The following is a 17852-nucleotide window of genomic DNA, read 5'->3' as shown; positions in this document are numbered from 1 at the left end:
CGCATTTCATAGTATATAACGAAAGAGATGCATCACGTTACAGATTAGCCACCACTATACCAGCGGTGTATGTGTATATAAAATTAGGGCAAACAAAAGTTACGCTGCCGCATCCGCTGGTTCGAACCTGCGAGTCGCGCACGGTGTCGCATTTTATAGTATGTAACGAAAGAGATGAATCAGGTTACAGTTTAGCCACCACTATACCAGCGGTGTATGTGTATATAAAATTAGGGCAAACAAAAGTTACGCGTCCGCATCCGCTGGTTCGAACCTGCGAGGCGCGCCCGGTGTCGCATTTCATAGTATGTAACGAAAGAGACGCATAACGTTACAGTTTAGCCACCACTATACCAGCGGTGTATGTGTGTATAAAATTAGGGCAAACAAAAGCTACGCTGCCGCATCCGCTGGTTCGAACCTGCGAGCCGCGCACGGTGTCGCATTTTATAGCATATAACGAAAGAGATGAATCAGGTTACAGTTTAGCCACGGCTATACCAGCGGTGTATGTGTGTATAAAATTAGGGCAAACAAAAGTTACGCGTCCGCATCCGCTGGTTCGAACCTGCGAGGCGCGCCCGGTGTCGCATTTCATAGTATATAACGAAAGAGATGCATCACGTTACAGATTAGCCACCACTATACCAGCGGTGTATGTGTATATAAAATTAGGGCAAACAAAAGTTACGCTGCCGCATCCGCTGGTTCGAACCTGCGAGTCGCGCACGGTGTCGCATTTTATAGTATGTAACGAAAGAGATGAATCAGGTTACAGTTTAGCCACCACTATACCAGCGGTGTATGTGTATATAAAATTAGGGCAAACAAAAGTTACGCGTCCGCATCCGCTGGTTCGAACCTGCGAGGCGCGCCCGGTGTCGCATTTCATAGTATATAACGAAAGAGATGCATCACGTTACAGATTAGCCACCACTATACCAGCGGTGTATGTGTATATAAAATTAGGGCAAACAAAAGTTACGCTGCCGCATCCGCTGGTTCGAACCTGCGAGTCGCGCACGGTGTCGCATTTTATAGTATGTAACGAAAGAGATGAATCAGGTTACAGTTTAGCCACCACTATACCAGCGGTGTATGTGTATATAAAATTAGGGCAAACAAAAGTTACGCGTCCGCATCCGCTGGTTCGAACCTGCGAGCCGCGCCCGGTGTCGCATTTTATAGTATGTAACGAAAGAGATGCATCACGTTACAGATTAGCCACCACTATACCAGCGGTGTATGTGTATATAAAATTAGGGCAAACAAAAGTTACGCTGCCGCATCCGCTGGTTCGAACCTGCGAGTCGCGCCCGGTGTCGCATTTTTTAGTATGTAACGAAAGAGATGAATCAGGTTACAGTTTAGCCACCACTATACCAGCGGTGTATGTGTATATAAAATTAGGGCAAACGAAAGTTACGCGTCCGCATCCGCTGGTTCGAACCTGCGAGGCGCGCCCGGTGTCGCATTTCATAGTATGTAACGAAAGAGATGCATAACGTTACAGTTTAGCCACCACTATACCAGCGGTGTATGTGTGTATAAAATTAGGGCAAACAAAAGTTACGCTGCCGCATCCGCTGGTTCGAACCTGCGAGCCGCGCCCGTTGTCGCATTTTATTTATTTTTTTTTTATTTAGTACATACTGCAGACCCTTTTCAGGGTCCAAGCAGGACAGGCATATATTCTTAAAACTCAAAAGATACAGAACACAATGAAAAGAAATATACATAAAAATAAGGAGACAAATATTGCAAACTATTAAGATGTCATAACATGGTTCCAATCGGATATTGTCCGCGGAAAAAAGGAATATTTAAAACAGTCAGTTTTCGCAAAATACGGTGTCAATGAGTGAATGTGATGATGTCGGGTATAACGTGTGGTTAGAGGGGATATGTACTGTGAAGGATCCAAAGCAAACTTATGGTTAAGTAAAGAATAAAGAAATTCAAGGCGATATTTTCCTCTTCGCGTTTCAAGTGTTTCAATATTGTTAGCCGCCATGAGGTCAGTGGGGGAGTCGGTGATTTTAAATTTGGAATAGATAAACCTAACAGCTTTTCTTTGAACCCTTTCTAATTTATCTATGTTAAGTTTAGTGAATGGGTCCCAAACAACCGAAGCATACTCGAGCTTTGGCCTGATGTAAGTGTTATACGTTAGAAGTTTTATGTGAGAAGGTGAATTTCTTAGTTTATGCCTCAGAAAACACAGCTTTTTAAATGCAGAGGAGCATATGTTATCTATATGTGAGTTCCAGGAAAGACGGCTTGTGATTGTTACACCTAGATATTTGTAGCTATTAACCTGCTTTAGTGTTGATGATCCCAGTGTATACACGTGGTTAATTGGGTTCTTTTTATGTGTTATTTGCATCGAAACTGTTTTTTCAGTGTTAAGAACCATGGAAAACTCGCTGCACCAATCAAGAACATTTCGAAGACACTGGTCAAGTTCGTTTTGATCGTTAGTACACGTAATTTGACGGAAAACGACACAATCATCAGCAAACAAGCGAATATGAGTTCCTGGAGTAACCACATTAACAATATCATTTATGTAAATCTGAAAAAGCAAAGGCCCCAAGACGCTTCCTTGGGGCACCCCAGAGGTGACTGGGAGACAACTGGAGCTGCACCCATCGACTGAAACAAATTGCACTCTATTCGTGAGGTAATCTTGAATCCACGATATTAAAATGTCTGGAAGATTAATGTTTTTTAGTTTTTGAATCAGTTTTTCGTGGTGAACTTTATCAAATGCTTTGCTGAAATCCATAAATATGGCGTCTATTTGACCATTCATATCCAGTGTTTTAGCAAAGGTGTGTACTATTGTAACTAATTGTGTTATTGTAGAATAGCCCTTTCTAAACCCATGCTGAAAGTCGCTTAATATGGAGTGTTCTTCAAGAAATTTGTTAATATGTTTAGCAATAATATGTTCGAGCATTTTACAGCATGCGGAAGTTAAAGAAATAGGACGGTAATTTTGTAGTAATGTGCAGTCACCTTTTTTAAAGATGGGAACAACTCGAGCAGTCTTCCATTCAACCGGAAGTTTTGATGACAGCAGAGATTTTTTAAACAGCACAAAAAGAAACTTCGCAATTATTTCGGCATAGCGTCGCAAAAATACATTGGGTAAATTATCAGGACCAGAAGAAGTTTTAGGTTTCAGTTCTAAAAGCAAAGCAAATACACCAGGGAGGCTAACAAAGTCAACCTCCGATACAGGAAAATTTGATGCGCTTTGTACAGTTTGTACACCTTCTTTAGAGAATACGTTGTGAAAAAAATAATTAAAATGGCGTGCAATATCAATCGGATCAGTCAAAGTATCTCCCTCCGCTGTTATTTTTGAGATATGTTTCTTGCTGTCACTCAGGAAGTTCCAAAATTTACTTGGGTCATTTTTAACAAAACTGGGTAATGTTGTGTTAAAGTAGAAGTCTTTTGACTCACGAACCGCACGTTCAAGATTATTTTTAAGCGTTTCAATCTGACTTAACTGGTGGTTTTTTTTCTTAGATCTTTTTAGTTTTCGCTTCAGTTGAATAATCTTCCGCGTCATCCAAGGTGTGCGTTTGTGAACTTTTTTGCGTTTATTCGGAACAAAGGCATTTAGACAATATTGACACATTTCGACGAATCGCTCCCACAGCTTGCAGACATCGTCATTATCATCGAAGCTCGATAAACAAGTTTCCATATGATCAATCACTGCGGCATCATCAGCCCTAGAATAATCCTTGAAACAACGTACGTGACTGGCTTTTTTGTTGTGGTAAGGGGACTTAACTAAATCTATCGATACGCTTACGAGGTGATGGTCTGAAATGCCTGTTTCGACCGATACAGTATGCATAGAATATTGACGGCTAGCAAAAACTAAGTCTAGTATAGAGGAAGATGAACCTTGTACACGAGTAGGTTGATTTACAATTTGAGCTAAATCATGAGTAAGCATGACATCAAACAGAACGTCTGCATTGCTCCCAGACTTAGCACCGCCTTGTAAGCGGTACCAGCACACATCTGGCAGATTGAAGTCACCTATTAACAGTATTTTCTTATTTTGGAAATGAGACAGGTGATGTTGTAGCTTAATAAGATAGTCGGGTGCGGCATCTGGTGGCCTGTAGCAACCATACAGGATGAAAGAATGACCCCAGCAAGAAATTTTTATGCAAAGGCATTCAAGGTCAGGAACATCATATACAAGGTCGCATTCTACAGAGTCTTTTAAGAGAATGGCTACGCCACCACCCCTTGAGGTCCTGTCCTTGCGAACAACTTTATAATGAGGAGGAAATACCAGGTCATCTGCTAAGTCCTCATGTAACCAAGTTTCCGTCAGGACTGATATGTGTGGGTCGAACTCCAGCAGTTTAAGTTCAAGCGAGTCTTTCTTGTTTGCAACGCTGCGTGCGTTAATGTTAGCTATTCTCAAGCTTTTTATACTAGATTGGCCCGTGTTACTATGGCAAGACAAGCTATCTGTCTTAGTGAAGAAAGAAGCTGAGGTAAATGAACCACTCACTTTATTGGTGAGCGGTTTCGCAACTGCGTACAACTTCGCGTCACGGGCCGACTTGCGCCGATCCCGTCGTTTTTTTGAACCCTCACTTTATCATTTTTTTCGCAGTCCCAAACGTAAGGAATATTATTGATATATAACTTATCAAACACCAAGGAAACCCTTTCTTTTTTATCTCGGTTCGGCTTCGCGCTATCCCATAGTTTCTTTCTTAGTTCACGAACGTTCTTTGAAAAGTCTTCGCCAATTGAATAATTTTTTCCCTTTAGTTTCTTTCCGTTCTTGAGTATCACAGTTTTATGCCTACTGTCTAAAAGCTTTAGGATTACAGGACGTGTTTTGTCAATTGCCGGTTTACCTAACCTATGTATCCGCTCAATAGGGATAGGGTCGAGCCCTAAAATATCATGAAAAATATCTTTGTTTACGGTTTCTTCAAGCGATTCATTTGTTTCCTCTTCAGTTTCTGGGATGCCATATATGATCAGATTTGACCTCCTACTATAATTTTCAAGATGCTCAAGCCTTGCTTCAAGCCTTTCAATCGTTGTACTCATACAACTAACCTGTTCTTGGCAGGACGTTACTCGGCTCTCAAGCCTGGACAGGGCATCTAATTTGTTCTCTATGTTCAGTAATCTGTTCTCTTTCATATCTTTTATGTCGACTGCAATATCATTAAGTTGTTGTAAAATTCGGGTCATGTCAGGGCCTGGGTTCGATTCAATGTCTCCGGCTAACAATAATAATTTCCTCAGACACAATGTGAAAACCTGTAGCAAGCAACAAAGCCGAGGGCACGGCAGCACCAACAGGAATAGGTCATTAGAACGAAAACATTTTCCATACTTTTTGCTCACCTGCACAAGGAAGGCAAACGGATTAGTGCTCCGCATTCTGTCGATGCTGCCATGCCCAGTGGTTGCAAAACGAGCATGAATCCCATTTATAGCTTGAGTGCACTGTGATGCCCCCTGCAGTCCAGGTTCCTGGCAATCAGTACGTGTTGCCGAAGAATGATGATACGGATTCCAAGATTCCAATGCTGGTGGGCGTATTTCTTGATCGATGTCTTGATGCGTTGAAAGATGGACATGCGCAGAGAGGTTCAGCACGCCGATGTCCGGACAGCCAACGTTGAAACACCCAAGAAGGCCACACAGCTGCACAAGGAAGGCAAACGGATTAGTGCTCCGCATTCTGTCGATGCTGCCATGCCCAGTCGCCCAGTCGCCAGACGCTGTGTAGTATGTAACGAAAGAGATGAATCAGGTAACAGTTTAGCCACAACTATACCAGCGGTGTATGTGTATTTAAAATTAGGGCAAACAAAAGTTACGCTGCCGCATCCGCTGGTTCGAACCTGCGAGTCGCGCCCGGTGTCGCATTTTATAGTATGTAACGAAAGAGATGAATCAGGTAACAGTTTAGCCTCGGCTATACCAGCGGGGTATGTCTGTATAAAATTAGGGCAAACAAAAGTTACGCTGCCGCATCCGCTGGTTCGAACCTGCGAGGCGCGCCCGGTGTCGCATTTCATAGTATGTAACGAAAGAGATGCATCACGTTACAGATTAGCCACCACTATACCAGCGGTGTATGTGTATATAAAATTAGGGCAAACAAAAGTTACGCTGCCGCATCCGCTGGTTCGAACCTGCGAGCCGCGCACGGTGTCGCATTTCATAGTATGTAACGAAAGAGATGAATCAGGTTACAGTTTAGCCACCACTATACCAGCGGTGTATGTGTATATAAAATTAGGGCAAACAAAAGTTACGCGTCCGCATCCGCTGGTTCGAACCTGCGAGGCGCGCCCGGTGTCGCATTTCATAGTATGTAACGAAAGAGATGCATAACGTTACAGTTTAGCCACCACTATACCAGCGGTGTATGTGTGTATAAAATTAGGGCAAACAAAAGTTACGCTGCCGCATCCGCTGGTTCGAACCTGCGAGCCGCGCCCGGTGTCGCATTTTATAGTATGTAACGAAAGAGATGCATAACGTTACAGTTTAGCCACGAATGTACCAGCGGTGTATTTGTGTATAAAATTAGGGCAAACAAAAGTTACGCTGCCGCATCCGCTGGTTCGAACCTGCGAGTCGCGCCCGGTGTCGCATTTTATAGCATATAACGAAAGAGATGAATCAGGTTACAGTTTAGCCACGGCTATACCAGCGGTGTATGTGTGTATAAAATTAGGGCAAACAAAAGTTACGCGTCCGCATCCGCTGGTTCGAACCTGCGAGGCGCGCCCGGTGTCGCATTTCATAGTATATAACGAAAGAGATGCATCACGTTACAGATTAGCCACCACTATACCAGCGGTGTATGTGTATATAAAATTAGGGCAAACAAAAGTTACGCTGCCGCATCCGCTGGTTCGAACCTGCGAGCCACGCACGGTGTCGCATTTCATAGTATGTAACGAAAGAGACGCATAACGTTACAGTTTAGCCACCACTATACCAGCGGTGTATGTGTATATAAAATTAGGGCAAACAAAAGTTACGCGTCCGCATCCGCTGGTTCGAACCTGCGAGGCGCGCCCGGTGTCGCATTTCATAGTATGTAACGAAAGAGACGCATAACGTTACAGTTTAGCCACCACTATACCAGCGGTGTATGTGTGTATAAAATTAGGGCAAACAAAAGTTACGCTGCCGCATCCGCTGGTTCGAACCTGCGAGCCGCGCCCGGTGTCGCATTTTATAGTATGTAACGAAAGAGATGCATCACGTTACAGATTAGCCACCACTATACCAGCGGTGTATGTGTATATAAAATTAGGGCAAACAAAAGTTACGCTGCCGCATCCGCTGGTTCGAACCTGCGAGCCGCGCACGGTGTCGCATTTTATAGCATATAACGAAAGAGATGAATCAGGTTACAGTTTAGCCACCACTATACCAGCGGTGTATGTGTATATAAAATTAGGGCAAACAAAAGTTACGCGTCCGCATCCGCTGGTTCGAACCTGCGAGGCGCGCCCGGTGTCGCATTTCATAGTATGTAACGAAAGAGATGCATAACGTTACAGTTTAGCCACCACTATACCAGCGGTGTATGTGTGTATAAAATTAGGGCAAACAAAAGTTACGCTGCCGCATCCGCTGGTTCGAACCTGCGAGCCGCGCCCGGTGTCGCATTTTATAGTATGTAACGAAAGAGATGAATCAGGTTACAGTTTAGCCACCACAATACCAGCGGGGTATGTCTGTATAAAATTAGGGCAAACAAAAGTTACGCGTCCGCATCCGCTGGTTCGAACCTGCGAGGCGCGCCCGGTGTCGCATTTCATAGTATGTAACGAAAGAGATGCATAACGTTACAGTTTAGCCACGAATGTACCAGCGGTGTATGTGTGTATAAAATTAGGGCAAACAAAAGTTACGCTGCCGCATCCGCTGGTTCGAACCTGCGAGCCGCGCACGGTGTCGCATTTTATAGTATGTAACGAAAAAGATGAATCAGGTTACAGTTTAGCCACCACAATACCAGCGGTGTATGTGTATATAAAATTAGGGCAAACAAAAGTTACGCTGCCGCATCCGCTGGTTCGAACCTGCGAGTCGCGCCTGGTGTCGCATTTTATAGCATATAACGAAAGAGATGAATCAGGTTACAGTTTAGCCACGGCTATACCAGCGGTGTATGTGTGTATAAAATTAGGGCAAACAAAAGTTACGCGTCCGCATCCGCTGGTTCGAACCTGCGAGGCGCGCCCGGTGTCGCATTTCATAGTATATAACGAAAGAGATGCATCACGTTACAGATTAGCCACCACTATACCAGCGGTGTATGTGTACATAAAATTAGGGCAAACAAAAGTTACGCTGCCGCATCCGCTGGTTCGAACCTGCGAGCCGCGCACGGTGTCGCATTTTATAGCATATAACGAAAGAGATGAATCAGGTTACAGTTTAGCCACCACTATACCAGCGGTGTATGTGTATATAAAATTAGGGCAAACAAAAGTTACGCTGCCGCATCCGCTGGTTCGAACGTGCGAGCCGCGCACGGTGTCGCATTTCATAGTATATAACGAAAGAGATGCATCACGTTACAGATTAGCCACCACTATACCAGCGGTGTATGTGTGTATAAAATTAGGGCAAACAAAAGTTACGCGTCCGCATCCGCTGGTTCGAACCTGCGAGGCGCGCCCGGTGTCGCATTTCATAGTATATAACGAAAGAGATGCATCACGTTACAGATTAGCCACCACTATACCAGCGGTGTATGTGTATATAAAATTAGGGCAAACAAAAGTTACGCTGCCGCATCCGCTGGTTCGAACCTGCGAGCCGCGCACGGTGTCGCATTTTATAGCATATAACGAAAGAGATGAATCAGGTTACAGTTTAGCCACCACTATACCAGCGGTGTATGTGTATATAAAATTAGGGCAAACAAAAGTTACGCGTCCGCATCCGCTGGTTCGAACCTGCGAGGCGCGCCCGGTGTCGCATTTCATAGTATATAACGAAAGAGATGCATCACGTTACAGATTAGCCACCACTATACCAGCGGTGTATGTGTGTATAAAATTAGGGCAAACAAAAGTTACGCGTCCGCATCCGCTGGTTCGAACCTGCGAGGCGCGCCCGGTGTCGCATTTCATAGTATATAACGAAAGAGATGCATCACGTTACAGATTAGCCACCACTATACCAGCGGTGTATGTGTATATAAAATTAGGGCAAACAAAAGTTACGCTGCCGCATCCGCTGGTTCGAACGTGCGAGCCGCGCACGGTGTCGCATTTTATAGTATGTAACGAAAGAGATTAATCAGGTAACAGTTTAGCCACCACTATACCAGCGGTGTATGTGCGTATAAAATTAGGGCAAACAAAAGTTACGCGTCCGCATCCGCTGGTTCGAACCTGCGAGTCGCGCCCGGTGTCGCATTTTATAGTATGTAACGAAAGAGATGAATCAGGTTACAGTTTAGCCACCACTATACCAGCGGTGTATGTGTGTATAAAATTAGGGCAAACAAAAGTTGCGCGTCCGCATCCGCTGGTTCGAACCTGCGAGGCGCGCCCGGTGTCGCATTTCGTAGTATGTAACGAAAGAGATGCATAACGTTACAGATTAGCCACCACAATAACAGCGGTGTATGTGTATATAAAATTAGGGCAAACAAAAGTTACGCTGCCGCATCCGCTGGTTCGAACCTGCGAGCAGCGCCTGGTGTCGCATTTTATAGTATGTAACGAAAGAGATGAATCAGGTTACAGTTTAGCTACCACTATACCAGCGGTGTATGTGTATATAAAATTAGGGCAAACAAAAGTTACGCTGCCGCATCCGCTGGTTCGAACCTGCGAGCCACGCCCGGTGTCGCATTTCGTAGTATGTAACGAAAGAGATGCATAACGTTACAGATTAGCCACCACAATAACAGCGGTGTATGTGTATATAAAATTAGGGCAAACAAAAGTTACGCTGCCGCATCCGCTGGTTCGAACCTGCGAGCCGCGCACGGTGTCGCATTTTATAGCATATAACGAAAGAGATGAATCAGGTTACAGTTTAGCCACGGCTATACCAGCGGTGTATGTGTGTATAAAATTAGGGCAAACAAAAGTTACGCGTCCGCATCCGCTGGTTCGAACCTGCGAGGCGCGCCCGGTGTCGCATTTCGTAGTATGTAACGAAAGAGATGCATCACGTTACAGATTAGCCACCACTATACCAGCGGTGTATGTGTATATAAAATTAGGGCAAACAAAAGTTACGCTGCCGCATCCGCTGGTTCGAACCTGCGAGCAGCGCCCGGTGTCGCATTTTATAGTATGTAACGAAAGAGATTAATCAGGTAACAGTTTAGCCACGGCTATACCAGCGGTGTATGTGCGTATAAAATTAGGGCAAACAAAAGTTACGCTGCCGCATCCGCTATTTCGAACCTGCGAGCAGTGCCCGGTGTCGCATTTCATAGTATGTAACGAAAGAGATGCAAAACGTTACAGTTTAGCCACCACTATACCAGCGGTGTATGTGTGTATAAAATTAGGCCAAACAAAAGTTACGCTGCCGCATCCGCTGGTTCGAACCTGCGAGCCGCGCCCGGTGTCGCATTTCATAGTATGTAACGAAAGAGATTAATCAGGTAACAGTTTAGCCACGGCTATACCAGCGGTGTATGTGCGTATAAAATTAGGGCAAACAAAAGTTACGCTGCCGCATCCGCTATTTCGAACCTGCGAGCAGTGCCCGGTGTCGCATTTCATAGTATGTAACGAAAAGATGCATAACGTTACAGTTTAGCCACCACTATACCAGCGGTGTATGTGCGTATAAAATTAGGGCAAACAAAAGTTACGCTGCCGCATCCGCTATTTCGAACCTGCGAGCAGTGCCCGGTGTCGCATTTCATAGTATGTAACGAAAGAGATGCAAAACGTTACAGTTTAGCCACCACAATAACAGCGGTGTATGTGTATATAAAATTAGGGCAAACAAAAGTTACGCTGCCGCATCCGCTGGTTCGAACCTGCGAGCAGCGCCCGGTGTCGCATTTTATAGTATGTAACGAAAGAGATTAATCAGGTAACAGTTTAGCCACGGCTATACCAGCGGTGTATGTGCGTATAAAATTAGGGCAAACAAAAGTTACGCTGCCGCATCCGCTATTTCGAACCTGCGAGCAGTGCCCGGTGTCGCATTTCATAGTATGTAACGAAAGAGATTAATCAGGTAACAGTTTAGCCACGGCTATACCAGCGGTGTATGTGCGTATAAAATTAGGGCAAACAAAAGTTACGCTGCCGCATCCGCTATTTCGAACCTGCGAGCAGTGCCCGGTGTCGCATTTCATAGTATGTAACGAAAAGATGCATAACGTTACAGTTTAGCCACCACTATACCAGCGGTGTATGTGTGTATAAAATTAGGCCAAACAAAAGTTATGCTGCCGCATCCGCTGGTTCGAACCTGCGAGCAGTGCCCGGTGTCGCATTTCATAGTATATAACGAAAGAGATGCATAACGTTACAGTTTAGCCACGACTGTACCAGCGGTGTATGTGTGTATAAAATTAGGGCAAACAAAAGTTACGCTGCCGCATCCGCTGGTTCGAACCTGGGAGCCGCGCCTGGTGTCGCATTTCATAGTATGTAACGAAAGAGATGAATCAGGTTAAAGTTTAGCCACCACTATACCAGCGGTGTATGTGTATATAAAATTAGGGCAAACAAAAGTTACGCTGCTGCATCCGCTGGTTCGAACCTGCGAGCCGCGCCCGGTGTCGCATTTCATAGTATATAAGGAAAGAGATGCATAACGTTACAGTTTAGCCACGACTGTACCAGCGGTGTATGTGTGTATAAAATCAGGGCAAACAAAAGTTACGCTGCCGCATCCGCTGGTTCGAACCTGCGAGCCGCGCCCGGTGTCGCATTTCATAGTATGTAACGAAAGAGATGAATCAGGTAACAGTTTAGCCTCGGCTATACCAGCGGGGTATGTCTGTATAAAATTAGGGCAAACAAAAGTTACGCGTCCGCATCCGCTGGTTCGAACCTGCGAGGCGCGCCCGGTGTCGCATTTCATAGTATGTAACGAAAGAGATGAATCAGGTTAAAGTTTAGCCACCACTATACCAGCGGTGTATGTGTATATAAAATTAGGGCAAACAAAAGTTACGCTGCTGCATCCGCTGGTTCGAACCTGCGAGCCGCGCCCGGTGTCGCATTTCATAGTATATAAGGAAAGAGATGCCTAACGTTACAGTTTAGCCACGACTGTACCAGCGGTGTATGTGTGTATAAAATTAGGGCAAACAAAAGTTACGCTGCCGCATCCGCTGGTTCGAACCTGCGAGTCGCGCCCGGTGTCGCATTTTATAGTATGTAACGAAAGAGATGAATCAGGTAACAGTTTAGCCTCGGCTATACCAGCGGGGTATGTCTGTATAAAATTAGGGCAAACAAAAGTTACGCGTCCGCATCCGCTGGTTCGAACCTGCGAGGCGCGCCCGGTGTCGCATTTCATAGTATGTAACGAAAGAGATGCATAACGTTACAGTTTAGCCACGAATGTACCAGCGGTGTATGTGTGTATAAAATTAGGGCAAACAAAAGTTACGCTGCCGCATCCGCTGGTTCGAACCTGCGAGCCGCGAACGGTGTCGCATTTTATAGTATGTAACGAAAGAGATGAATCAGGTTACAGTTTAGCCACGGCTATACCAGCGGTGTATGTGTGTATAAAATTAGGGCAAACAAAAGTTACGCGTCCGCATCCGCTGGTTCGAACCTGCGAGGCGCGCCCGGTGTCGCATTTCATAGTATATAACGAAAGAGATGCATCACGTTACAGATTAGCCACCACCATACCAGCGGTGTATGTGTATATAAAATTAGGGCAAACAAAAGTTACGCTGCCGCATCCGCTGGTTCGAACCTGCGAGCCGCGCACGGTGTCGCATTTTATAGCATATAACGAAAGAGATGAATCAGGTTACAGTTTAGCCACGGCTATACCAGCGGTGTATGTGTGTATAAAATTAGGGCAAACAAAAGTTACGCGTCCGCATCCGCTGGTTCGAACCTGCGAGGCGCGCCCGGTGTCGCATTTCATAGTATATAACGAAAGAGATGCATAACGTTACAGTTTAGCCACCACAATACCAGCGGTGTATGTGTATATAAAATTAGGGCAAACAAAAGTTACGCTGCCGCATCCGCTGGTTCGAACCTGCGAGTCGCGCCTGGTGTCGCATTTTATAGCATATAACGAAAGAGATGAATCAGGTTACAGTTTAGCCACGGCTATACCAGCGGTGTATGTGTGTATAAAATTAGGGCAAACAAAAGTTACGCGTCCGCATCCGCTGGTTCGAACCTGCGAGGCGCGCCCGGTGTCGCATTTCATAGTATATAACGAAAGAGATGCATCACGTTACAGTTTAGCCACGGCTATACCAGCGGTGTATGTGTGTATAAAATTAGGGCAAACAAAAGTTACGCGTCCGCATCCGCTCGTTCGAACCTGCGAGGCGCGCCCGGTGTCGCATTTCATAGTATATAACGAAAGAGATGCATCACGTTACAGATTAGCCACCACTATACCAGCGGTGTATGTGTATATAAAATTAGAACAAACAAAAGTTACGCTGCCGCATCCGCTGGTTCGAACGTGCGAGCCGCGCACGGTGTCGCATTTTATAGTATGTAACGAAAGAGATTAATCAGGTAACAGTTTAGCCACCACTATACCAGCGGTGTATGTGCGTATAAAATTAGGGCAAACAAAAGTTACGCGTCCGCATCCGCTGGTTCGAACCTGCGAGTCGCGCCCGGTGTCGCATTTTATAGTATGTAACGAAAGAGATGAATCAGGTTACAGTTTAGCCACCACTATACCAGCGGTGTATGTGTGTATAAAATTAGGGCAAACAAAAGTTGCGCGTCCGCATCCGCTGGTTCGAACCTGCGAGGCGCGCCCGGTGTCGCATTTCGTAGTATGTAACGAAAGAGATGCATAACGTTACAGATTAGCCACCACAATAACAGCGGTGTATGTGTATATAAAATTAGGGCAAACAAAAGTTACGCTGCCGCATCCGCTGGTTCGAACCTGCGAGCAGCGCCCGGTGTCGCATTTTATAGTATGTAACGAAAGAGATGAATCAGGTTACAGTTTAGCTACCACTATACCAGCGGTGTATGTGTATATAAAATTAGGGCAAACAAAAGTTACGCTGCCGCATCCGCTGGTTCGAACCTGCGAGCCACGCCCGGTGTCGCATTTCGTAGTATGTAACGAAAGAGATGCATAACGTTACAGATTAGCCACCACAATAACAGCGGTGTATGTGTATATAAAATTAGGGCAAACAAAAGTTACGCTGCCGCATCCGCTGGTTCGAACCTGCGAGCCGCGCACGGTGTCGCATTTTATAGCATATAACGAAAGAGATGAATCAGGTTACAGTTTAGCCACGGCTATACCAGCGGTGTATGTGTATATAAAATTAGGGCAAACAAAAGTTACGCTGCCGCATCCGCTGGTTCGAACCTGCGAGCCGCGCACGGTGTCGCATTTTATAGTATGTAACGTAAGAGATGAATCAGGTTACAGTTTAGCCACCACTATACCAGCGGTGTATGTGTATATAAAATTAGGGCAAACAAAAGTTACGCTGCCGCATCCGCTGGTTCGAACCTGCGAGCCACGCCCGGTGTCGCATTTCGTAGTATGTAACGAAAGAGATGCATAACGTTACAGATTAGCCACCACAATAACAGCGGTGTATGTGTATATAAAATTAGGGCAAACAAAAGTTACGCTGCCGCATCCGCTGGTTCGAACCTGCGAGCAGCGCCCGGTGTCGCATTTTATAGTATGTAACGAAAGAGATTAATCAGGTAACAGTTTAGCCACGGCTATACCAGCGGTGTATGTGCGTATAAAATTAGGGCAAACAAAAGTTACGCTGCCGCATCCGCTATTTCGAACCTGCGAGCAGTGCCCGGTGTCGCATTTCATAGTATGTAACGAAAGAGATGCAAAACGTTACAGTTTAGCCACCACTATACCAGCGGTGTATGTGTGTATAAAATTAGGCCAAACAAAAGTTACGCTGCCGCATCCGCTGGTTCGAACCTGCGAGCCGCGCCCGGTGTCGCATTTCATAGTATGTAACGAAAGAGATTAATCAGGTAACAGTTTAGCCACGGCTATACCAGCGGTGTATGTGCGTATAAAATTAGGGCAAACAAAAGTTACGCTGCCGCATCCGCTATTTCGAACCTGCGAGCAGTGCCCGGTGTCGCATTTCATAGTATGTAACGAAAAGATGCATAACGTTACAGTTTAGCCACCACTATACCAGCGGTGTATGTGCGTATAAAATTAGGGCAAACAAAAGTTACGCTGCCGCATCCGCTATTTCGAACCTGCGAGCAGTGCCCGGTGTCGCATTTCATAGTATGTAACGAAAGAGATGCAAAACGTTACAGTTTAGCCACCACAATAACAGCGGTGTATGTGTATATAAAATTAGGGCAAACAAAAGTTACGCTGCCGCATCCGCTGGTTCGAACCTGCGAGCAGCGCCCGGTGTCGCATTTTATAGTATGTAACGAAAGAGATTAATCAGGTAACAGTTTAGCCACGGCTATACCAGCGGTGTATGTGCGTATAAAATTAGGGCAAACAAAAGTTACGCTGCCGCATCCGCTATTTCGAACCTGCGAGCAGTGCCCGGTGTCGCATTTCATAGTATGTAACGAAAAGATGCATAACGTTACAGTTTAGCCACCACTATACCAGCGGTGTATGTGTGTATAAAATTAGGCCAAACAAAAGTTATGCTGCCGCATCCGCTGGTTCGAACCTGCGAGCAGTGCCCGGTGTCGCATTTCATAGTATATAACGAAAGAGATGCATAACGTTACAGTTTAGCCACGACTGTACCAGCGGTGTATGTGTGTATAAAATTAGGGCAAACAAAAGTTACGCTGCCGCATCCGCTGGTTCGAACCTGGGAGCCGCGCCTGGTGTCGCATTTCATAGTATGTAACGAAAGAGATGAATCAGGTTAAAGTTTAGCCACCACTATACCAGCGGTGTATGTGTATATAAAATTAGGGCAAACAAAAGTTACGCTGCTGCATCCGCTGGTTCGAACCTGCGAGCCGCGCCCGGTGTCGCATTTCATAGTATATAAGGAAAGAGATGCATAACGTTACAGTTTAGCCACGACTGTACCAGCGGTGTATGTGTGTATAAAATTAGGGCAAACAAAAGTTACGCTGCCGCATCCGCTGGTTCGAACCTGCGAGGCGCGCCCGGTGTCGCATTTCATAGTATATAACGAAAGAGATGCATAACGTTACAGTTTAGCCACGACTGTACCAGCGGTGTATGTGTGTATAAAATTAGGGCAAACAAAAGTTACGCTGCCGCATCCGCTGGTTCGAACCTGCGAGGCGCGCCCGGTGTCGCATTTCATAGTATATAACGAAAGAGATGCCTAACGTTACAGTTTAGCCACGACTGTACCAGCGGTGTATGTGTGTATAAAATTAGGGCAAACAAAAGTTACGCTGCCGCATCCGCTGGTTCGAACCTGCGAGGCGCGCCCGGTGTCGCATTTCATAGTATATAACGAAAGAGATGCATAACGTTACAGTTTAGCCACGACTGTACCAGCGGTGTATGTGTGTATAAAATTAGGGCAAACAAAAGTTACGCTGCCGCATCAGCTGGTTCGAACCTGCGAGCCGCGCCCGGTGTCGCATTTCATAGTATATAACGAAAGAGATGAATCAGGTTACAGTTTAGCCACGGCTATACCAGCGGTGTATGTGTGTATAAAATTAGGGCAAACAAAAGTTACGCTGCCGCATCCGCTGGTTCGAACCTGCGAGCCGCGCCCGGTGTCGCATTTTATAGTATATAACGAAAGAGATGAATCAGGTTACAGTTTAGCCACGGCTATACCAGCGGTGTATGTGTGTATAAAATTAGGGCAAACAAAAGTTACGCTGCCGCATCCGCTGGTTCGAACCTGCGAGCCGCGCCCGGTGTCGCATTTTATAGTATGTAACGAAAGAGATGAATCAGGTTACAGTTTAGCCACGGCTATACCAGCGGTGTATGTGTGTATAAAATTAGGGCAAACAAAAGTTACGCTGCCGCATCCGCTGGTTCGAACCTGCGAGCCGCGCCCGGTGTCGCATTTTATAGTATATAACGAAAGAGATGAATCAGGTTACAGTTTAGCCACGGCTATACCAGCGGTGTATGTGTGTATAAAATTAGGGCAAACAAAAGTTACGCTGCCGCATCCGCTGGTTCGAACCTGCGAGCCGCGCCCGGTGTCGCATTTTATAGTATATAACGAAAGAGATGAATCAGGTTACAGTTTAGCCACGGCTGTACCAGCGGTGTATGTGTGTATAAAATTAGGGCAAACAAAAGTTACGCTGCCGTATCCGCTGGTTCGAACCTGCGAGGCGCGCCCGGTGTCGCATTTCATAGTATATAACGAAAGAGATGAATCAGGTTACAGTTTAGCCACGGCTATACCAGCGGTGTATGTGTGTATAAAATTAGGGCAAACAAAAGTTACGCTGCCGCATCCGCTGGTTCGAACCTGCGAGCCGCGCCCGGTGTCGCATTTTATAGTATATAACGAAAGAGATGAATCAGGTTACAGTTTAGCCACGGCTATACCAGCGGTGTATGTGTGTATAAAATTAGGGCAAACAAAAGTTACGCTGCCGCATCCGCTGGTTCGAACCTGCGAGCCGCGCCCGGTGTCGCATTTCATAGTATAT

Source organism: Dermacentor variabilis, unplaced genomic scaffold, assembly GCF_050947875.1.
Source record: "Dermacentor variabilis isolate Ectoservices unplaced genomic scaffold, ASM5094787v1 scaffold_12, whole genome shotgun sequence".
Lineage (NCBI taxonomy): Eukaryota > Metazoa > Arthropoda > Arachnida > Ixodida > Ixodidae > Dermacentor > Dermacentor variabilis.
This window is presented reverse-complemented; position numbering follows the sequence as displayed.